Raw genomic sequence first — 24,595 nt, 5'->3', positions numbered from 1 at the left:
TATCTATCTATCTATCTATCTATCTATCTATCTATCTATCTATCTATCTATCTATCTATCTTGTGTTTTGAGGTGGAGTCTTTCTGCATAGCACAGAGTGACCTTGAGTTCATGATCCTCCTGCCTTAGCCTCCTGAGGTGCTGGTTACACATGTGCACTACCAATCCTTGTGGAAAATAACTTCAAAATTTTAATTGTTACCCAACAAGTCTAATCATCTATCATGTTGTGTAGCACTGATTAAAATGAGTTTTAACTCAAGGTATAACATGGTTTGGTAATATATTTATGGAAAGACAGGGCAATCAGTTACTGCAGCAGTGGGTATATATTAAGACAACTCATTTTCCATCAATCCCAGTGATATGCAAGCAAAAACAATCTGGGCTTCTTTCTTCTCTCTCTGCCTGGTAATTAGAGGAAGGAATGTGAAGGAAGATACACCACTTGCCAAATATCTGGTGAGGTGACATTTGAATTTTGAAAAATCAAGTGATTTTTCATTATTACAAATTTTTCAGGAGGAAAATGCATTTATTTTTTTTTGTCAGTTTTCAGTGTTCAGCCTTTCATTAGACTAGAACACAGCTTCTGGATATTACTGTTTGCCAAACCTGCTGCCACTGAAAGGAATTAACAATTTCTAAAATTAGTATCTCCATGGACAGAAGTTCAGTGGGAAAGTAATCAAAATATAATTTGATGGCAGCAAGGGTCTGATACAAATGAAAAGAGACTGTATTTCAAATGTGTGTGCTATGCTCTGTCCTCAAAGCACACCTGTCTGACTCAGGCATGGCTGCTTTGTCCTAGTTGAACCAAGTTCTGTCAACTTCTTTATTCAACAAATACTGAAGTATTTATCCTCGAAGATAAATGCCTGATAAAAAATTGCTTTATCGATATTTTCATTTGACCTTAAATGAACAGAGTTTGAAAACCTTAGCTCACATGGCTCTGTTTTCTACTATTTTTGTTGTTTGTTTGTTTTAATTTTTTTGAAACAAGGTTTCTCTGTGTGGTCTGACTGTCCTGGAATTTGTTCTATAGACCAGGCTGGCCTCGAACTCAGAAAGACTTGCTTGCCTCTGTCTCTCGAATGCTGAGAATAAAAGTATGTACCACCATACCTGGCTTTGTTTTCTAACTTTTGATGTGCATGCTTTCCTCCAAATATTCCAGTGTTCACTCAGGGAGCTAACTTTTGGTAGTCATTGCTACTCTAACTTGCTGTCTTCTTAGTGAGGCATCTGACATTTTCTCAGAGCTTTTGTTTAAGACTGTCGGTGTGCTTTTAATTATTGGAGAAGCCACAGGCAACGGAATGTCATTATAATGCAAGGATCTGTAGACCTCAGAGCATTTCACCTTTTGCTTCCAGGTGAACATTTTCTGGTCTTACCATCAAAGAACACTCTCCATGTTCCTAATCTCCTGTTTGGATGAGGTGGGGAGAAAAACCTGACTGAGAAGTTACCTGTTGAGCTATCTCTCACAAGATCAATCTGTAAGACTGACATTCTGGGTGTGAGATGTGGCATAAAGTGTTATTCTTCTTACTTCAAGGTATTCTTACCTGCAGAGAAAACACTGTCTGCCTGGCTTTTGAAGAAACAAAATCTTGCATTTTTTTCCTAAAAACGAAACCTAAGGAAGAAAGATATACGTGCTTGTACTCTTATACATAGTTTTGAGTAAGTCTACGTATTATCCTGTCAAACAAATAGTTTGAAATCCACAGTTAAATTGTTATTGATAATTACGTTGTAGCAGCTGAATATTTAAATATAAGTGTCTACTGACTTCGATCATTTGGGTAGCAATAAGAGTTAAAGAACTACTATTTTAAAAATATTTTTCCTGCAAAGAACATCAGCCCTTTATAGAGTATGTTGCCTCCTGAGTGAAGAGATTCTGGAAATCAGGGTTTTTCACATATTCATTAGGCAGCTCTCATTGGGAAGGCTTTCCCGAGTGGACTTCAGTAGACACGCAGGTAATTAACTGCCGAGCTGCTTTTAGACCCATTAATTCTCTTCTAGATTGGTCTGTGGCCACTAATCTGTTCTCGAAAGACGAAATTTTATTATCTCACAGTTTTCTGGAGGAGCTATTTAAAAGATCTAACTAGCTAGAACTTTAGATTCTTCCCATACTTATATTTTAGCATTTTACTTTCATGTTTTGAGGCAGGTCCACATTCAGACTTAAAATGACTCAGTAGTGCGAGGCCGAGAGCTTTGTGTGAGAGAAGACTCCAGGGAAGTGATTTTTGTGACAGCATTTCTCAGTTGATAAGATGACAAATCATTCTAAGCAGGGCTACTGTCTGGGGGTGAAGTAAGGAAGTAAGCAGAATAGAGTACCATTGTCCTTACTTCTCTGTAGGAAACATGTTCTAATAATCCGGGGGTCCTTGAGCCCACAGACAGTATAAAATCCTGGCTACAGGGTTTCTCCTATGTCCCCATGGACTTAGAGAAGCTTCAGTTCCTAAGTGAGGCACAGTGCCTTCTGTGACAACACCTTGCTCTCAACCAGAATGTGTTTTCAGTTCATCTCTTCTATGTGCATATTTAATGGCTTTTTTAGTAATGTGTCATTATTTGGGCACATACATGCATAAACTGTACTGTGGGCTTTATTCTTGGACTTGAAGTTTTGCACTTTTCATTCATTTGCAGTTCCATGGATGAAAGATTTGTTCTGAATGCAATGTTTAGTAACTTAGTATATTATTTTTTTCTTATTAGATCAGGACATTTTATTTTCCTTAGAAGAATCACTCTGTGCTTTCTTTTTTGGCATATCTAAATTACTAGCATCACTGTTCTTGCACATTGGGGCCATTAGAAAATAAAATAAGAGCTATTATTATAGAAATATTATGTAGAAATGTGTAGAAATATTATGTTAAAAGCATAGTGGATAACTGAGCTGACTCCCACACGCTTAACAGGAAGCTAGCATATACATCTGGGATACTCTGCACAAAGGAATGATTGACATCTCAGGACGATGTGGCAGCGTGAGATTTTGCTGACTCAGAATAGTTCACAGTATTTCTGGATTTTTTCTGTTTAGTATTTTCAGACCTCAGATGATCATGGGTGACTGAAACTACTCCCGCCAGCTTTCTGCCCCAGATTCCCTCTTGTCACTCTTCTTTCTATAGACCCTTTCTGCTTCCATGTCACAGTGTTTCATTATCCCCACCTCTTACGATGGCTTCTCGAAGGGTCCTCTATCTAGTTTCATAATTCACAGGGGATATTATTTTTTAACAGAATTTAAAACTAAGTATATATTAATTTTAGTTAGCATACAAAGTAATACGTTTCATTATGACCTTTTTGGCTATACATGTAATTTTACTTATTCAAGGGAGTTTTTACTGAAAGAGATTTTTTTTTTTAATCAAAGATTTAGAAGAGAAGAAATCAGATAGAAGAAGGAAGAAGGCGTCTGGGTGAGTGAGAGGTAAATGACACAAAGTTCAACATAGAGATTATCATGAAATACTTCGGTGGCCTTTGTATCTTTTCTCTAGCTTCCTCATAAGAAGCACCTTAAAAACAAAGGTAAGCCATGGAGTCTCTTATACAGTGTAAGGTCAAAATATGTGCTTTCCATCAAGACTTTAAGAAGGTGCAAATGATGTAATTTTAAAGATGCTGTATGTGCCAACAATTTCAGTAACAGTTACATGCATCCAAAGAATATCTTAAATATTTTCAAGTCATTTACATAGAATAACACTGGCAAAACTTTGCCACCATCCCTTTTCTCCTTTCTGAATTTATGGCCCACTCTATTTCTCCTACAGAATTTTATTCTGGTGCAATATAATTCTCTTTTGTTTAATTTTGAGATTATAGTTTAATTTCAACATTTTTCTATTTCTTTTTCTCCCTCTGGATCCTCCCATATGTTCCTCCACACTCTCTTTCAAATTTATGGCTTCTTGCCCCACTAACATTAATATAGTAAATATAGTTATAGCATATATATTTTTATATTTATATATTTTTCTATATACACATATACTACTAAATATAACCTATTGAGTCCATATAATGTTACTTGTGGATTACATATACTATTATATAATATATATTATATATATATATATATATATATAATATATATATTAATATGTTTTCAGGGATGACACCTAGGCATTATACAACCAAGTGGTGTGCTCTTTCCTTGAGCAAGAGCATCTCTCTCATCCTTGTCATTTCTTAGCTGCCTTTAGTTCTCTGTGTAGGGTTTAGGCCTTGTGGGCTTTTCTCTGTCTAATTAGTCATAGTCATTGGTGTCATCTTTCTTGAGTACATGCTTAGTCCTGTTGGTGAGACTTTATAGGCGTAGCTTCTGATGTCACTAGGAGATACAATCCCAGAGAAAATTCCCTTACAATCTCTCTGTCCCCTCTTCTTTAATGTTCCCTGGGTCTTAGGTATAGGAGAATTTTGTAGATGTATTCATTGGGACTGAGCTACACAACTCTGAATTTTGATTGGTTGTGGTTTTCTGTAATGACCTCTGTCTATTGCAAAGAGACATTTTTCTTGATGTGACATGAGCTTACTTACCTGTGGGTACAAGGACAAGCGTTTATAGATCGTTGCAATGCAGTTTTATACTTTGGAATCTTTAGCTCCTTTTCATGAGGTATTATAAATAGAATGTATTAAATATATGGAAATTAGATTCTAGTGGAAACAGAGCTTTAAACATTAAAATGTACTTTTCTTGGTTGGGCTATCAAGTCATTATCTTCCAGGTAAGTGAAGCTGCATCATTAAATAACCAAGTCTGATGAATAATTAGTAAAGACTTGATATTGGCAGTATATTTCACAGTGGATGAAGTATTCCTCAGGTCAGTTCACAAATCTTTTAATGATATGGCTTCCAGAAGGCGGGACAGCTCAACACTTACTTTTAGGTTTTGTAGGTTTGACGACTGAAATCTCAGTCATGTAAAAACTGACTAGAACAGGGGCCAGAGAGATTGCTCAGCAGTTAAGACCAATGATTGTTCTTTCAGAGGACCGGTGTTCAATTCTCAGCACCAACAAGACAGCTTGCAACCATCTGTATCTTAGTTCCATGGGATCTGCTACCCTTTCCTGGCCTTTGTGTCCACCAGGCATGCATTTGGTACACAGACATGCATGTAGACAAAATGCCCTTATACATTAAGTAAAAATTGAACAAAAGAGAGAGATTGGAATCACATTCTGTTTTACCAGAAAGGATTGTTTATTAGTTTCTTACTCAACTTCTCTTTGTGGTCTTCTGTGGGGTTAAGGCATAGAATTTAACAAAGTGCATATTCTAGGGTCCTTGCTGGCTGTCTTTTAACAAGGAAACCAAAAGGCTTGCAGCAGAGTGTTGGTTTTTGTGTGCTCTGCACATGACCCTACACTCCAGGAGAGCTGCCAGTCCTCTAGCTTCATGTGTGGTCAGAGCAAACCCCTCTGTTCCCTATGCATTGGCTCACACAGTCCCCTCTGCGCCTCTGGGGTTTATATGTCTAACTTTTCTCTTTTAGTCCCCCCAAACCTTGAGACTGTAGCTGCATTTTGCAGTTATCTTTAAGTTCCTTCAAATTCCATGTCTTTTTCTTCTAGCAACTTTAAGAACTGTGAAAATTTGCCTGTTGAAGCTTTTTTCTGTCTGAAATATCTAGTTCGGTTTTTGTTTTTTTAAGTTGGTTCAGGATTCATCATTAGCCATCCTTAGGTACTATTTTTATATTGGCCATTGGTGAAATGTTTTATTAGGTTCTGCCTCAGTACATTTTTTTTCCTTTTGCAAACCTAATATCCGAAGAAAAAAACATTTTCCCAACTTATACAATTATGTTATTTGGTTATTATTAGGACAACTAATTTACCCATTTTTGGGAGGTATTCCAAATATGACTTTAATGACTAATTAGTTGTTATTAGCAATATCTTGCACATAATATATATAGAATGTTACTAATTGTAATAACTCCTTGTCAGTACTGTAGCTTTCACAAAAATGTTATTGTGTTCTGGAATGACAGTTCACTGGTAAAGAGTATATGCTGTTCTTGCAGACGGCCCAAGTTTGGTTCTCAACATCTCCGTTGGGGAGGGCCACTTGTACCTCCAGCTCTAGGGTATCTGATACCCTCTTTCAGCATATCCTTCCCCCCACATAAATAATTATAAAGAAAATGCATCTTTAAAATGTCTTATTGTATATTGTACTTTAAATATATTTTAATATTACATTTGTATTGTCAAATATTGAATTTATGGAGAGCAGCTATTATTAACTAAATCGAAGAAAGTATTGTCAGCCAATAAACAAAGCCAGACCCATTCGGTGAGATTCACTTTCCTCGTTTTTGTCTGACATTACTTCTTTCAAATTCTTAATTGTTATTAATAGCAAATGGCTGTCTTAGAATGTGTCTTGTTTACCACATTTTGTCGGGCAGGATCTCCAAAGAATTACAGTAAAAAATAAAATTTGCGCATACCCTATTTTCTTTGTCCTAGTGTAATTCTCACATTGGCCGTTAGCGGAGTGAAAGTGGATGAGCAGACAGACGGGAGTAGGGAGACTGGATCGAGTGTCACAAAAGGGAGGACCAGGGTGATTTGTTTTCTCCCATTTTGTCTCTTTCTTTTCTTTCTTTCTTTTTTTCTTTCAGTTTTTCGAGACAGGGTTTCTCTCGAAACCTGGCTGTCCTGGAACTCACTCTGTAGACCAGGCTAGCCTCGAACTCTCGAACTCAGAAATCAGCCTGCCTCTGCCTCCCAAGTGCTGGGATTAAAGGCGTGCGCCACCACCGCCCGGCGTCTCTTTATTTTCAAGAAGGGATCTTTCTTGTTTGATTGGAGAGGTGCTCATTAAAAACATTTTTAAGACAAGATTTTTCATTGTGCGGTAGTGTCTCTCAGATGTCAAAATTACTTTGTTCAGGAGGAATGGATGCTTAATAGATTTTACAAGCACACCTCACGACTCTTCCATCCCCACTGTTGTTCTCACACTGGTCCCTAAAATTAGAGATGGTGTTGTGGAAGAACTGCGGTGTTACTGTCAACCAGAGTCTGTCATCCTACCACAGAGTGAAGAAGAGTTCCGTACGGAACGTTGAATTTCCGTGTGGTGATATGGATAAGAGTGGTCCCCATAGGCTCACTTGCTGAAGGAAGTGTGTCACTGGGTGGGTTATAAAATGCCCATGCCAGCTCCACCTCCCTCACCCCTTCCCTGGTTCATGCTTGTGATCAGCTCTAAGTTCTCAGCTGCTACTGTAGCACAATGCCCGCCCCCGACTGCCATGTTCCCCGTCATGATGGTCATTGGCTCACTCTCTGAAACCGTAAACTCCCGTCAATTTTTTTTTAAGTTGTCTTGGTCAAAGTCATAGCAATGAAGAATATATAAGGCAGTAAATATCTCAATCTCTGAAACTCGTGTTCACATTGTGAGTTTTAAGGAGTAGATGAGGAGTGCATACAAAGTACTGAACATGAAAATGTTGTCTTCTCCATTTTTCACTAGTATACGGGCCCTGACTCTCTGGCAAGGTACACTCATTCGTCCTGAGGTTTTGCAAACACTTTTTCTGGTATCCTTATCTTTCTGTTCTGTGCTGTTCTACTTGGGGGCATATTCATCTTCTTTTACCCAAGAACATCGCTATATAATTATCTTCTGATAGAAGTACTGTTTCCAGATTCCCTTTCACACGATTCCTCTGTCTTATAAAGGTCTCTCTGATTTTTCTGGACGCTAATATACTCTCTGCATTTTACTATTTAAAAATTTTGTACCTACTTGCTCTGACAAAGTACAGTGGTAGATTAGATACTTTTTTATTTGTTTAAGACTCATTTATTTGTGAGTGTATGTATATATGTGCATACCATGGCATATGTGTTTGGAGGACAGAAGACAGCTTTGCCGAACAGCTCCTCCCTTTCTACACTTATACAGGTTCCAGAGATCAACATCACATCATCAGGCCTGGTGGCAAATACCACTGAGCCATCTTGCTGGCCCGTATATAAGATTCTTTAATTAGAATTTAGATATCTTTAAGCTAACCATCAAAGAAATAGATTCTTGCTGGGCGGTGGTGGCGCACGCCTTTAATCCCAGCACTTGGGAGGCAGAGACAGGCGGATTTCTGAGTTCGAGGCTAGCCTGGTCTACAGAGTGAGTTCCAGGACAGCCAGGGCTACACAGAGAAACCCTGTCTCGAAAAACCAAAAAAAAAAAAAAAAGAAATAGATTCTTTAATATTTAATAGGTATTTAATATAGCATGACATAGCATTTGATTAATATAACTGTCCCTTGAGTGTCTCATAAGTGAATTACTTATGTTTCCCACGACAGTATGTGGATTCTGCTTTTGGTGGTGAGCAGACTTGAACCTATGATTCTTCACTTCTGCCTTCTCAATCATGAGTGTAACTGGATCTTTACTTGCTGTGCTAGCACTTCTTTTAAGAAAGCAGAAGAGGAAATATTAAGTTTGTTAGTCTGAATATTTGATTCTGAAGATAACCACATTATTTTAACACAGTTGAAAACCAGTTACTGTGGTTTTCAACTCTAGCTGCTTTCTTGTGTTTAGATAGTAGGTATCTTTTATCTTCTTTTTAGTTAGGTCTCAGATTAGTGTTTGGGGAATTCAAAAAACTAATTGGCTCTCTGCTTTAGAAAAACATCAATACTGGCAGTTTTCTCTGATAGTAGAATCACAGATGAAATTCTTTCTGCTTCCCTACACATCTCTCATTTAGGTTGTTTTTTTTTCCCTCACTGTTACTATTATTTTTTTCTGGAAAAAGAATGTTTTCTGCTTTCCTTCTTTTTAAAATGATTATCTGTAAAAACAGACTGGAAAAGGGAGATGGAAGAGTTTCACTTAGTGTTAGCACTCTCTCTTCCAGTTAAGTAATCACTGTGACCACAGAATGATCTGACTTAGTACTGGAACTGTCTGTGGCACCCAAGAAGAGTCAGCTCCTTTTAGGGTAAAAAATTCCTATGGGTATCACCAGAGAAGAAAATTTCAGGGGTTGGTTATGTAAGTATCTATATCTGCTATGAACCCAGGATCTTTAAAATTTTAAAGTAGACTCTTTCAAATTACATTTTCACGGACATCAAAGAAAGCACATCTGGTTCTTGAGATGGTCCTTGTGAATTCTGCCACCATCATTCAGACCTGCATACTGATTTCTCTTTCCTCACTTGCCCAGTGTAGGGATAATGTTTTCCCTTCAAAATGCAGCACATTAAAAATGAGAATAATTGCTATGAAAGCCCTTCCTCTGTTTCAGTTGGATTATAAGGTTCCCATCTCCAAGGTTTCTATTTCAATTTATCTTTTGAAATCAAATTAAATCCTTTTCTTTCTTTGAAATGCCAGGCTCCATTCGTGGTAATAGCTCCTGACAGCTCTAGGCTTTTACCAAAACCTCTCTGTGAAATGTGTTAGATGATTTCTTTGTTCCTCATATTGTTATTTAAAAACGAAAAACAAAGACGAAAAAATTTTTTTTTCTTTTTGCTTGAAAGTCTAACAGAACATTGTTTTTTTCCTGGTAATGAGAATACCGTGTCTTGCTTATCAATTTAATTAAGTTTATAAGATGTAAGTCTAAATGTGCTTTTGGTTACAGTGCAAAAGAAAAATTCAATTATTACAGCAATCATACTGAAAACTGAAAATGAATATTTAAATGTGAATGATCCTAATCAATTTCAAGCCTCAGTTCTTAGAATTGGAAAAGGCTTTTTCTTTCTTAACTAACAGGTTTTTATAGGTGTTCTCACTGTGAAAACATTCATATCTATCTAATCTTCTGAATTAACAATATACATATTACATACATATTTGTGTTCACACACGTGCCTTCCTCACATCTATGTTATATTTCTATAATTATATAAATACAAATTTATATAATTATAGAACTATAATCATAATTATAAAATTTATATATAGATAAATGTATACTATGTGTATTTACTGAATGTTACTATTAAAAAAAGGGGAATTGTGGAGAATATATACATTTTTTTTCAGATGAATTAACCTAGCCAAAACATTCCATCAAATTTTGTTTTTCTTTTGATTCATATTTCTCTACTTATTGCCAAGATGGCACATGTGGAGATACTGATAGTTATGACCTAGTTAGCAAGTGTCTGAGTAAAGGGACTTGAAAGTTTCATGAATACACAGCTTCCATTTAATCATTGAGCTTTGGGTAAAGTCATTTTGGTCTCTGTATCTTTGAATTTAAGAAAGTGGGGCACCTGGCAAGCACTCTTTCAGTTACTTCAGAAAACATTTTAGATTCTGTAATGAGTGCTAAATATATCTTATAAAAAATTTGTTTTAATCAATGGCTAAGGGTTGCTCAGAAATCCAGAGAAACACAGAAGGCAGTTATTCCACAGTGTACCAGAAAAATTGCAAATTAAAGTACAAAAAAATTTAAATCTAAAAGAATGAAAATAGCGAATCAGATTTTCTTGCCCATGTGTTAAAATTCTAAAGAAGTTGAAATTCCTTCTAGACTTTCCCTAATCCGACCACAGGAGTCCCTGCTTCAGTCCATTGGTTGGGTGTAAATATCTGTGTCTGTCCCAGCTGCTTGTTTGGCCTCTACAAGGGCAACTCCATAGGAAGACCAGCAGTCTAAACTAACCCAGATCCCTGAGATCTCTCAGTCACTGAGCCACCAACCAGGCACCTACGGCACCTGATATGAAGCCCCTGACATTTACAGCAGATGACTGCCTGGTCTGGCCTCAGTGGGAGAAGATGTGCTTAACTCTCAAGAGACTTGAGGGCCCAAGGAGTGGGGAGGTTTGATGGGATGGATTTAGAGGGAGGTGGGGATATCCTCTTGGAGAAGGGAGAGGAGAAGTGGGATGAGGAACTGTGGAAGGGTGGACCAGGAGGGGGTTAATGACTGGACTGTAAAAGCAAAAGTAATAAAATAAAATAAAATAAAATAAAATAAAATAAAATAAAATAAAATAAAATAAAATAAAATAGAAGCTGAAGCTCTATGTTCACTGCTTTCTTATATGCTAATTCTTGGCTGATATACTTTCATGGCTCAGAGCATCAGTGCTATTTGTTGGTTCCTCAAGAAACCTTCTAAATATGATGCTACAGATTCTCGGAGCTGAAGAATTCATCCTCTCTACAGTCTGTTACTTGTAAGGAAGTCAAAGACTCTCTTTTTCTTTGATTAGTGTTCTTCTATGCATACACACACACGCACACACATGCACACACACACACATTCATGCACACATGAAATTCTAGTTTAATAAAACCAATAAATATAAGACATGATTTGAATATTGACTATCTTAGGAAAAATAGATCAAGATTTAAGAAGTGATTAAGTCACTATGTCATTGGGGATGAGTTTTGAACAGAATTGTAAGGGTCATGAGTTAGCTGGGACTCATCAATGTGTATGTTAGTTACATTAGTACATGTGTTAGTTACTTCAATATGTATGTTAGCTTCTCCACTGCGTGTGTTGATTACTTCAGTATCTGTGTAGTTACTTTTGTGTTGCTTGGATAGAAACAACCCATCAGAAGACAAGTTTGTTTTGTCACGTGGTATTAGAGAGATTTTTAACCCAGTATGGTGCAAGAGGCGAGCAGGGTTGATGATGGTGGTACTGTTCTGGCAGCAGAGTCTTAGTGCTACTAGGGCTCAGAGAACAAAGGCAGGAACTGGGGGCAGGCATAACTTTCAAAAGCCTTCTCATGATCTGTTTCTCTTTTTCCTAATCTGCTTTTATACTATTTTAATTACATGCAGGTATTAAGGTCAGTTCTAGGTTGAGGAACCAGCAATACAATAGATGCAAATTGTCAAGGAAAAAGCAAGACAATAAACACAAATAGTCAAAGAACACGCAAGGCAATAAACAGAGTCCCATGATCACTGTTTCTAAGGGCTTATCAGGATGACCAAAATATCTGAGCCTACTTCCCTGTCCTAGCCCAAAGTCATTTTCATGCCTGAAGCCTGCTTCTTTGTTCCAGCCTAATATTTAGATTCCTGCCTGAAATTACTTCTTTGTTCTAGCCTAATGTCAGATTCCGACCTGAAGCCCATTTTCTTGTCCTTGACCAATGTCATATTCTTGCCAAGCAACCACAAAAGCTTTCCACATCTCCCCCTTTTTTATTTTATAAACAAGACTGAGCCTGTCTTAGGTCATTGTGGCAAGAATGCCTTCCTTACCTGTCATGGAATATGCATTATCAAAAGCAGTGTACTTCTGTCATGATCTATTTCTATTAGGCAGACTCTCTCTCCTAAGTGCTCCCTATGGCCTTGGAAAAATCTTACCATAAGCTAGGAATTCATAGTTCGGCACTGCCAGGACATTTCAGATTCAAACTGTAACACTCCATCACAGAATATGATTAGGTGGAGGTAAAATTGGTTTTAATCACGTCAAGCATTGGTTTGCTTGTATCAGGTTTAAAAAACATGACTTAGAAACTTCAACTCAAAATGGTATGCAATCTCTGTTTAGAGAATTAATTGGCTTCAGTATTTGTCAGGGTACAGTGGGCTTGGGCAAGAGAAAGACCAGTTTTGGCATATTCCTTTAAAAATAATTAACTTCTACAAGCTTTTCCAGATGTATACATTATATGTTGGGCATATTTCTCTTGGGACCCACATTTTCTCTTCATGGCAGCCTATTAGTTCTTCTTTGTTCCTCTAGTCTCTATGTAAAATCCAGAAAGGACAAATGAGAGAAAACATGATATTTGTATTTGTGAGGTTATCTTAATTCACGTAATATGATTATCTCCAGTTGTATCCATTTTCTTGCAAATGCATGACTTTTTCCATTTTTTATGTCTGCTAAGAGCAAGAAGCCTTATACACTGACTTGTGGCAGCCAACCTATTCCAGTTGTTACTGAAGTCAGTATGGAGGCTTCTTAGAAAACTAAAAATCAATTCTGTATGACCCAGCCATACCACTCCAGGGCATTTATTTACCCGAAGAGCACAGGTCCATATATCACAGAGATACTTATATATCAATGCTTATTGAAGTACCATTACCAACAACAAATTATAGAACCAATCTAGGTGTTGAATTGCTGAGGTAAAATACCAGAAAAAAAGCAACACAGAGAAGGAAACACTTGTTTTGGCTCTATTGTGGGGAATGATCCATTGTGGTGGACTGCCAGGGAAGCAGAAACCTTCCCTGTGTGAGATGACTGGCCATACTGCATTTGTCATCAGGAAGCAGACAGAGGTGAACACTGCAGTTTAGTGGTCATCATCTGTTGTCAAGAAGCAGTGTGATACATCCTTTTAACAATCCTTATTGCTTATATTTTATCAAGATAATTTTACCAGGGTGACAAATTGAATGTCTGATATGTAAAGCTGGAGAAAAGCATAAGCAGATAACAAATTCAGAGACAGCATCAGATTAAGTGGTGTTCAATAACAACTAAGAGCCTCTGTATAAGTCAAATTATTTCTGATGGTCCTAGACAAACATTAAAGCAGAAATAGAAAATATACTCAAGGAATATAATGGAGTTTATTAAGGCATACCAGTAACAGTTGTATTTTTTGTCATGATAAAATACCATAATTTGATTTCTATTTCTGGGACAGGATTTCACAAAGCTGGAGTTGAACTTCTGATCCTCTGTCATCACTTTCTTAGTGCTTAGGGATTATAAGCATGCCCCATCATGCTTGGCTTATATACTGTTAGGAGTGGGGACCAGGGCTTCTTATATTAGGCAAGTATTCCACTGGGTGAACTACATCCCCACACCTGAACTATTTTCAATTACATAGGTCAAATCATTCATTGTCACTAAGTATGTAGGTTGTAATGTTCATCTCACTAAGTCCAAGTTAGTTGAACAGTACTAACTAAGTTGATACTGTGAATCTATCTGAATTGCCCATCTCCAGGACATGCTCACCATCACAAACTGAAGTTTTGGACTCATTAAATAGTAACTTTCCCTTGTCTGCCTATGGCTTCTGGTAAACATGATCTGCTTTCCGTCTCTATAAATTGAATTGCTCTAGGCATCTCATGGAAATAGGGTCATATAATATTTTCCTTTTGTGTCTGGGTTACCTCACATACAAATTATCTTCAGAGTTCATGAATATTGTAGTATGTGTCAGAAGATTATTCCTTTTTAAGGCTGACTGATAATTCCGTATATATACATACATAAACATTTTGATGATTTCAGACTTTAGCTATTGGAAATAATGAATGCTTCTTTGCATATTGATGAACATATATTTTAGTCCTTACTTTTAATTCACTGGAGTCACTATCAACAAGTGGAATTGTTATGCATTCCTTGAATAGCTGACTTCTACAGTGGCTATTCCATTTCACATTCTCACCCACCTTGTATGAAGTTCCTCATTTCTCATCACCACAAGCCAGTGTGATGCAGTTTGAGAAGCAGCATCTTAACAGGGTTTGGATTGCATTGTCCTTACCGATAGCAGTGCTAGGCATCTTTTCAAATGCAATTGCCCACTGGTGTAAGTCCTGTGGAAAATGTCCATTGAAGTACCTTACCCACTGGTTGAGTTTCATGTTGTTGCCCTTGAGTTGTATGATTCTTAAAGTACAGTCTAGATTTTAATCCATCATCAGATATATCATTTATAGATATTTTCTACTCTTTTACAGTTTACCAGAAAGTGTCTGTCTTTCTTTACTTTTCCTTCTCCTCTCCTCCCTCCTCCTCTGCTTTCATTTTTTGAGACAGTGTCTCACTCTGTAGTCCAGGTTGTCCTGAAACTCAATAAGTAGTTCAGGCCAGCCTCAAACTGATGGCTATCTTCCTGCCTCAATCCCCCCAAAATTGGGGTTATAGATGGATGTGACCACATCTGGGTGTTGATATTATGTTTTGTAGAAAAGTTTTAAATACAAGTTTATTTAATTTTTTTTGTACTTTTTGTTGTTGTTTGTGATTTTGAATACCACACCCAAGCAACCATTGCCAAATCTGATACGATGATACTCATCGATGCATTTCCTTACCACTAGAAATATGAAGGATGGAAAATCACTCAGTATTCTATGGGATATGATGCTTAGATTTTTAGAGCTGAGTCAAGCAAAGTCATATGAATATACTCCAGGACAAAGAAAAACATAGTCCAGGAAAGCAAAAGTATTCCAGTCCAAAGGAGTTCTGCATCAGTCTGTTGAACAGATAGAGTGGCTATGAGGAGCATACAGGGTTTTTGGATGGTTATCCATTTGGGCAGAGCATGCACAGTGGTCTGTAGGTGAGGATGGAGAACATATGTAATGGTCAGTAAGGTAACAAACTTTGATTGTTTGGTGTGTCCAAAACTTCTTCATCATGATAGTTAAGTTCTTGTGGCAAATACAATGTGATCATTTTCAGAGTTCAAAGTTGTCAAGTACTGCCCAGTCTTTGTGTTCAATCTGTTCTTGGGTCTGGGAGTTGGGGGTGAAGGTGAGAGCAGGGCACTGCTAATGAGAGCCAAGCCAGGATGAGTATGCATACATTTATGATATTCTTCCTAGAGTCTACAAAATGTACCTGCAGACCACATTTCTACATCATGAATTTGTGTAGGTTTCATTTGATTGTTTAAGAAGAAAGTGACAATTCCACTCTTCAAGTTTCAAATATTTGGCTGAGTTATTTTATAACTGAGATCTTGAGTAGCCTAAGTTCTCAGTAACTGTAGACACTTTCCTGCATACTAGTGTTTTCTGCCAGGATCCAATCCTAATGCACGTGGGGCTCCATTCAAAATAAATGGAATGTACTTCTCCTGTAGTGAAAGCTTGGGCCTTGTCCACATGCTTTCTCTTGCAAATCCATTCTATTCTTCCTTAATAATTTTTAGATACTTGGACACCAAATATAACTGCTCATTGGGAAGGTGTTCATATCTGGCCTTCATATCCACTACAATATCTGGATTTGAATTTCATTGATTTTGTACATTACCTTCTTTAATATGATATGTTTAAATATTTAATATAATATTCTTTTAAATTAAAATATAATTACAGATGATAGATTTTCTTTATTTTTGACTATTTTTTAATTTTAGTAAGAAGGAAAATATAAAAAGTTAATTCAAAAGAAAAACAACAAATGGAGAAAAATAACAAATGCCTCTTCATAGTTTCAGGGAATTTGTAAGTTGTGAAAAGCCTTACAAATAATTTATTACATTTGATTTAGGTTTTTCCTAGATATTAGATCTTAAATAAAATATAATCCATTTTTGGTGTTTCTTCAGTGTTTGCAATGACCCATATTACAGCACCCAAATTAGTTGTATTTAATTTTCCCTTTAATAGTCCTTTGTACCTTTCAGACTATGTTATGTTGAAGTTACAGAAACAATGTTTTGATAGTAAAGACTTCCACTTCCCACCTGTGTATATCTTTCAACTATGTCCATTACCTTCAGTTACAGGTCACTAAAATAGAGTAGAGGCCTTAATGAAAAATCTGAGAGATTCCAGTGTCGTGCCTTAGCACATTTTGTACCTTCATCTTTAGACATGAAAGTGGGCTATTCCCCCACCTTATGCATGATGCTCCATTTCAACGTCTATTTCAAGAAAATGAGTCCATGTTTCCCATTTGTCTTCTCAGTGCACTGCTTTCTTTGGGATTAACTTCCTATTGCCTCAACTGGCAATTCTCCTGTTTGGGATGGTTTCGTTTTGTAAGTTTTATAGGAAAATGGAGTCAGCTTAAATGTTAACCCCTGGTTGATTGAAATCTTCAGTTGGATGCATCTTGAGGAACTGATTTAGGAGGGAGCTCTTTAAATTCAGTGTCCTACATTCTACAGTTCCCTGAAGAACATGCAGCAGGATGTGTTACTGCAGGCAAGTGTGACAACAACAAATGTCTGTCTCCTAAAGTTGGCATACCCCTGTCTTCTTCATTTTACATTTATTATAGTCCAACAAAAATGTAGAAGTGGCTTTTTTTGTGTGATAAAAAGTTAATGTTGCTGTAATGTTCTGTTTTGAGATTAAGTACAATAGAACCTTTCGTATAAAACTCGTGTATGCTTACGTCTAACTATTGGGGATATTATGTTGTACTGTTTTCAAATCAAATTTTTAGTTTCTAGAATGCATAAATTATACTTTCTGTTTTACACGGGTCTATGATCATGTCCTTATCTGTGAACGCACTCCTTCACAGCTGTCAACTTTATACCTTAGTTTTTTCTTGTATTTAATAGCTGTAATTTAGTTTTGGTTCTCTGATTTCTTTTTTAGCATGCAAGCTTTATGTTGACATGCCTAGCTTCACAATGCTGCTTTGATGATGTGGGGTATTTCAAATATATTTTAATGGGACAGGTCATATTTACATTGTATTCTGTGATAAAAGCCAATTTCCCATTGGGCAGAGAGATGACAGCTGTGGTGTATTGCCTGGAGAACTGTTTGTAGAGTCACTCAGAGATTTGTTCTTCTTTTTTTCCTTGGATTTATGTGATCACTTAATAAATATTTATGTGATATCAATAGTGCCAGGAATTCTAGGTACCTGGGATTTAGGAATGACAGTAGAGTTCCTCCTGTTTGTGCTGAGCCTACATTTTAGGGTAGTGGTTCTCAGGTATTGGTGCATATTAGGAACACCTGGATAGATTTGGCAACACTTCAGGTTTAAGTTTTCTAAATGCAAAGTAACTCATAATTTACAGGGAGGAACACAGGAATAGGTATTATTCTGTGAAATGTCCAAGATGATTTCAAAGTGCCTCTATGTTTGAGGACCATTAATCTAGAGTCAGGGTTATTCACTATCAAGCATGGGACTGACCCATGGGAAGGGTCTGTTAAAATCCTTTTTGTTTTTTTGTTTTTGATTTTTGTTTTGTGGTTTTTGATTTTTGTTTTTGTGATTTTGATTGTTGAATGAAAACCCTTTGCGTTTTGATTCAATAATCTGAAAATTTGCATTTTATTTTCTCTCCCGCTTTTGCTGATTTACGAACTGCATTTTAAGAGTGATGGATATGAAGGCTTGACACTAAATGTGTGGTAGTAAGACATTTGCATGGACTTTACCTAGGAGCTTGTAAGGAATATAGGATCTACAGCCGGGTTTGGTGGTGCATACTTTAATCCCAACAGTCAAGAGGCAAAGGCAAAGTGGAATTCTATAAATTTGAGGCTAGCCTGGTCTACATACTTAGTTCTATAGCAACCAGGACTACATAGTGAGACCCTGTCAATAATCACAGACACAAACAAACAACAATTAAAAAATAAAAGAAAAAAATAAGACAAGAAAAGAGAGTTTAAAGCTGGCTGATACGGGGCCCAATGGAATCTGGAATCAGAGTTTGTTGTTTAACAGGATCCCCATGTGATCAAATGGAAATTTCAGCTTATGAATACTTACTATACTTTAGTGGACCTTTTCTGTGCAGTTAAGCCAAGCCAACTACAGGCTGATTATTGTTCCCTATGTTCCCTTTAACTAACTAATGTCATGAATGTTTTCAAGACAAAACACTGTACTCGTGATAATCTTTTTCTGTTTGTTTGTTTTGACACAAGGTCTTATGCTATAGCCCAGGCTAGTCTTGAACTTATGGGGATCCTCTTGCCTTAGCTTTTAAGTGCAAAGTTTACAGGCATGGGCCATTATGCCCAGCTCTTATGTCTTTTTCTACCACAGAAGTTCTAATAAATATCAATGATAGCTACGATTCCACATTATACCTTTCTAAAAGTAAGTCTAAAATACTTATAATTTCTTCCTCGTTCTCTTTTCAATTTACACAAAACCCTTCAAGGGTGTAACAATAAGGCTTCAGTCAGCCTGATGAACAAAGACTTCTCACAGGAGTAGGGAAACACATCTTTGATGGAAGGAGGGAACAGGGTGAGAGAGATGATAGGGAGGGAGAAGCAAGGATGGGGCAGGATCAGGTGGGGAAGAGAGGGCCAGGAGAATGTATGGAAATCCGTGTGTGTGTGTGTGTGTGTGTGTGTGTGTGTGTGTGTGTGTGTATCATCTTTAGGGCATTCAAGAGACCTGGGATGGAGAGACTCCAGGAAGTCTATGAGGGTGACTCCTAGAAATAGAGGATACGGAGCCGGAAGTGGCCACTTCCTATAACCAGGCAGGGCTCCCTAGTGGCAGGATAGGGACACTAATCCTACCATAAAACCTTCTACCCAAAAATTTTCCTGCCTACAAGAAGTGCTACAAGAACAAAGATGGGGCAGAGAATGACCAACCAACGACCGTCCCAACATAAGACCCGTCCCACTGGGCTGCCTTGTCTGGCCTCAGTGAAAAGGGTATTCCTAGTCCTCCAATGACTTGATGTGCTAGAGTGGGTTTTTAGTTGTAAATCATCACCAGGATATAGTAAGAATTTTCACTGAGCTTCTAGAATGTCCTGTCAGTAATCTCAGCTTACATTCTGTATAAATGACATCTTTTGGAGGAATGTGATTAGGGGGAATCATTAATAAAGCATTATATACTAATAAATGTGTACTGCTAGTCTTATCAAAGCAAGATAATTTAATTGTATATCTTTTCTTAAAAATATTTGAAAAACTTTAATTATTAATATTTTCGTTCACATATAGAAGTAGGGAGAAAGAGAATATAGAAGAGATCTGTCTACATACTGATTTTTTATTTTAGTTTTTGAGACATGTCTCACCATGTAGGTCTGGCTGGCCTGAAACTCACTATTTAGACCCAAATGGCCTTGAAATCAAGGATTATCCTGCCTCTGCCCTCCTAGCATTGAGATTTAAAAGCATTTGCCACCACCCCTCCCTGCATACATTTTTAATTGAGTTGTTTGAAAGCAAAATCTATGTATTTTATTTAACCTAGAAGTATTACAGTGTATGTCTTTAACATGCTATTTAAAAATATGAATGCAAATATTCACAAGATCCCAAAAGTACAAAAAGCACAAATGTCATGAATTGGTGAGTACATACATCCTTTGTGGTAGATACATGTCATGAAATTTTGTTTCATCTTGAAATCAAGTACTGATACAGTGGCATAATTTGGGTAAACTGTTAAAAACCACAAAGCATTATGTTAAGTGCAAAATAATTGACAGAAATGTTGCCTTATTATAAGATTTGTCTCAATTTACATGTAGCAACAGGATATGTAAGTGGACAGAGGCAGAAATTACGTTGATGGTTTCCAGGTGTAGACAGAAGGATGAAAGGGGAAAGCTACTGAGCCTGTAAGGGCAACAGGAAGGTATTGCAATTGTCTTGGAAATGAGAAAGGGATATGCATACTGTATAGATAGTTTTCATTTCTTCAGGGTCGTTCCTAGGATAACTAACAAATGAAGGGATAAATGTTGACAGAGATTACAAATTGTTAAGATTATAAAGAGAAAAAGAATATTGCCCTGAGAGAGAAAGCACTGGAGAATTCTTTAGATGTCTAGGTTCTATCATATGAATCTAGAATATCCTTGGAAGCCTCATGAGTTAAAGGCCTGACTGGCAGCATGACGTCATTGTGATATGGTAGCAACTTTAAGGAGCCAAGCGGGAGGTGTCATGTTACTGTGGTAATACCTCTTGAAGAGGATTGTGGGACCAAGAACCCAGCTCTCCCTTTTCCTTTTTTATTTGTTGGTCATGAGGTGAGAGATTTTTCTGAGTCTTTTATATATTCTTCATGATGTGTGGCTTTACCAGTGAACCAAAGCAACAGGATCAATGGACTATTGGCTCTTCAAACCTGGGAGCTAAAATATAAACATTTTCCCTTATAAGTTGATTTACCTCAGCTTTTGTAATAGTGATGGAGAGATCAACAATGCAAGGTCAAGGGAAGAGCTTTGATACTATTTAAGCTAAGCCCTACTAGAAACTAAGGCTTCTAGAACAGTCAAAAATCTTGAGAAAGAAGACCCCAGTACACATATGGGTAACTGCTGGGACCATGTAGATATAGCCCAGTTTGAGTGTCTGTATCTGTTCTGGACAATAAAACTCCACAGTTTAGTTCATGAATGAATGATGAGTTATCACAATGTTCTCCCCAAATTATAATGAGGATATTTATGTACGCGGGATAAGGATAAATGCATTTTTATTTTACTAAATTTTCCTGTTCATCTTTACTTGGATGAGACAAAGAGATCCGAAAGATGTAGATAGTACTAGGGTAGACTATAGCAATAAAAATGTTTTAAGGAAAAGAATAGAAACAGCCAAAGAACAGAATAGCCTTGTAGACTTGGGGAAAGGGCGGGGAAGGAAGACATCTTGTCTATTGTGTGACAGTCTGGAATGCATCGGATGCTAATTTTGATCCCTCTGGTTGTGTGCTCATCAACAACAAATTGTTTGCTTCTGGAAGGAAGCCTTAGCTATGTAGCAGAAATCATAGTAAGAACACTTGTCCTACAAGGATCATGTAAGACTTGAATTTTTCCTTTCTATTTTTCTTTATTGAGATTATATTTTTTATTACTAATTTTTAAAAGTCCAGCTGTTACTTCCTCCCAGTCTACCTTCCTACAGTTCAAAATCCTATTCCTCCTCCCCCTGTCTCCAAGAGGATGTCGCTCCCCCCACACCCCACCTCTCTTCTCTCTTAGTTTAGCAGTATGCCTGATACAAAGCAAACCCATAAGTGCTTTCTTCTATGGATGCTACACATTGCTTGAGCTGTGTAGACATTCTAAAAATCATGTTTTATTCTCATGCTCTTATTCCTTGGGTTCATATTTCTCTTATCAGAATCTTAAAAATGTTTCCATAAAGAATAGAGATTTTGGGGAGGAGAGGCCTTTGGTCCTGCGAAGGCTCAGTGCTCCAGTGTAGGGGAATGCCAAGGCAGGGAAGTGGGAGTGGGTGGGTGAGTAGAGAAACACCCTCCTAGAAGCAAGGGGAGGGAGTATGGGATAGGGCTTTTCTGGAGGAGAAACCTGGAAAGGGGATAACATTTGAAATGTAAATAAAGAAAATATCAAATAAAGGAAAAGACAAAAAAGAATAGAGTTTTTTTTTTTTGAGGTAAGGTTTCATGTAGCCTATACTAGTCACTTAACTTATTGTGCAGCTGATGGGATGACTGAACTGATCTTCGTTTCTCAAGTCTCAAGTGTTTGGATTATAGGCATATAGTGTGGTTTATGTGGTTCTGGGATCAAACTCAAGGCTTCATGCAGGTTGGACATGTACCCTATCATCTGACCTACATCTCCAGCCCATGAGAAAAGTGTTAATGTTTCTGAGTAGCCTTGGTTTTTCTCTTTCATTTCTTAATATATTTTAATAAAATCAGGAACTTCATTGCTACCAGACCTTATACTACTGACTAATCAGTGCGTTCATAACATTCAAACAGCAAATGGTAACTGAAACAAACCTTTGTTCAAAGCATCAGGTTGCTTGACTGCCTGAATTAGTTTACATACTGTTGCATACGGACACTGTGGCTTACTTAGAATTTTTAGTATCAGTTTTAAGAAACATACTGAGTATTTATTACAAAAGCATGCAGTGCCATGCTTTTGAAGATATGGAGATAAACTAGATAAGCCATATCAGCTGAATATTTCTAGCACTTTGTCACCATTTAGCATTTATTGCTTTATTTTTTATTCAGTGAATGTATGAGCTTATTATAGTTTACATATTTTTCTTATATATGCAGAAACAAATTAATTAAGGCAAAGCAAGTTGCCTATGAGTAATTAATTATAGTAATGGAATCAGTCTAATTTTGTTATTTGTTTACTTCAAAGCTTAGTGCACTTTGTACTGCACACATAGGAAATTAGCAACTAGGGAGTAACACAACTCTTGAAGTAATGAAATTATAAACCCCAAATGACTGAAAGCATACGATGTTTGTCTTCTGGGTCTAGGTTTACCTCCTCAGAATGATTATTTCCAGGTCCACTCATTTAACTGTGAGTTTCCATTGCATAAATAATGCCACACTTAATTATTTGTGCATCAGGTGATGGACATCTGGGATATTTCCATTTCCTGGCCATAGTGAATTGAGAAGCAAAAAACGTGGATGAACAGGTATCTTCATAGTAAGATATAGAGTCCTTGAGGCATGTGTTCAAGAGTGGTATAGCTGGAACATGTGGTAAGCCTATTGCTGCCTTGTTGAGGAATCTCCACACTGATTTCTATGGTGGCTATATCAGTTTGTACTTTTACGAGGAATTCATAAGCGTTCTTTCTCCACCTGAAAGCCAGCTTTTATTGTAAATTTTTTCCCTTTTTGATGTTAGCCATTCTGATTGGGATAAAATTCAATCTCAAAGTATTTTAATTTGTAGGAGTCTTCTGATGGAGTCTCTAATGCTGAATATACCATAAAATCCACACATTTTGCATTCTGAAGCTATAGATGTAGTTCTCTGTTCTGAAATTTACTGTCTTTAGAGCCTTAGATGAGATTGCTTACTCTGGGATAGTTTTAACTCTCTCCTCCTCTTGTTTTGAAGATTAAATTATGATATAGTTATATTACTGTCAAGACTAAGATAATCTATAAATATAAGTATTTTCCATTTAATACAAGATTTTCACTTAATATTTACAAAATGACGTTTTGTTTATTTATTTGTGTATTTATTTTTGAGGCAGCATCTGGCTATGTATCTTTGGTTGGCCTAGTACCACTGTGTAACCCAGGCTGTCCTATAACTGATGACAGTCATCTTGCATAAACCTTTGGGGTGCTGGGGTTATAGATGTGTGCTATTATGTTTGGTGACATTTTAAGTTTTGCAGATTTTTACGATTTTTATTATTTAGCAATCACGTATTTAACAAAAATTCTTCATACAGTAGATGTGGAACACTTTCTTATGGGATATTTTTGTCATGAAACACAGCACGCAGCTTCCAGTGGGCAGTTGACATTATAAAAAAACACAATCCCACTATTCTTCTGAATCTATGTGACCAGAAGTTATGCTATAACTTTGCCAAATCCTGTGTACTGGTTTTGAAAACACCCTTAGAAATGGCTCCTCTTTTGATTTTTGAAATGATTCATAATTTGGTTTCTCAACATACCAACTGCATTGTAAAAGACTCTTTCTTGCTAGGTCTTCAAATACTTGCAATAAAGTTTTATACCTTTCTTCTATTTGCCTGATTTGGTTTCCAGAAACAAGCGAGCATACTTTTAAAGGGCCCGATAAGTGAATATCACAGCATTTGCTTTTGAATTACAAGAAAGAATGCAATTAGCATTACTCAGATTTTATCTTTGGCTATATGAACATTCTTATGACTAAATGTAAGTTCCCAATTTTTTATCATATTGAAAATAATGTTTCTAATCCCATCAATGTATTTGAAGCATTAGTCTAAAATTGTTGCATTTTTCACCCAACACCCAGCATAACTTTCTTGAAGGGTTGGGCTTCACATATACTTAGATATTTACTACCTGTGGCAGGCTGTATTGATGATAAATAGTTAAGCATCATTTAAA

The sequence above is a fragment of the Grammomys surdaster genome, unplaced genomic scaffold (genome assembly GCF_004785775.1).
Source record: "Grammomys surdaster isolate TR1022 unplaced genomic scaffold, NIH_TR_1.0 98, whole genome shotgun sequence".
In the NCBI taxonomy this organism is placed as follows: Eukaryota; Metazoa; Chordata; class Mammalia; order Rodentia; family Muridae; genus Grammomys; species Grammomys surdaster.
The sequence above is the reverse complement of the archived record's forward strand: the minus strand, read 5'-3'. Positions refer to the sequence as shown.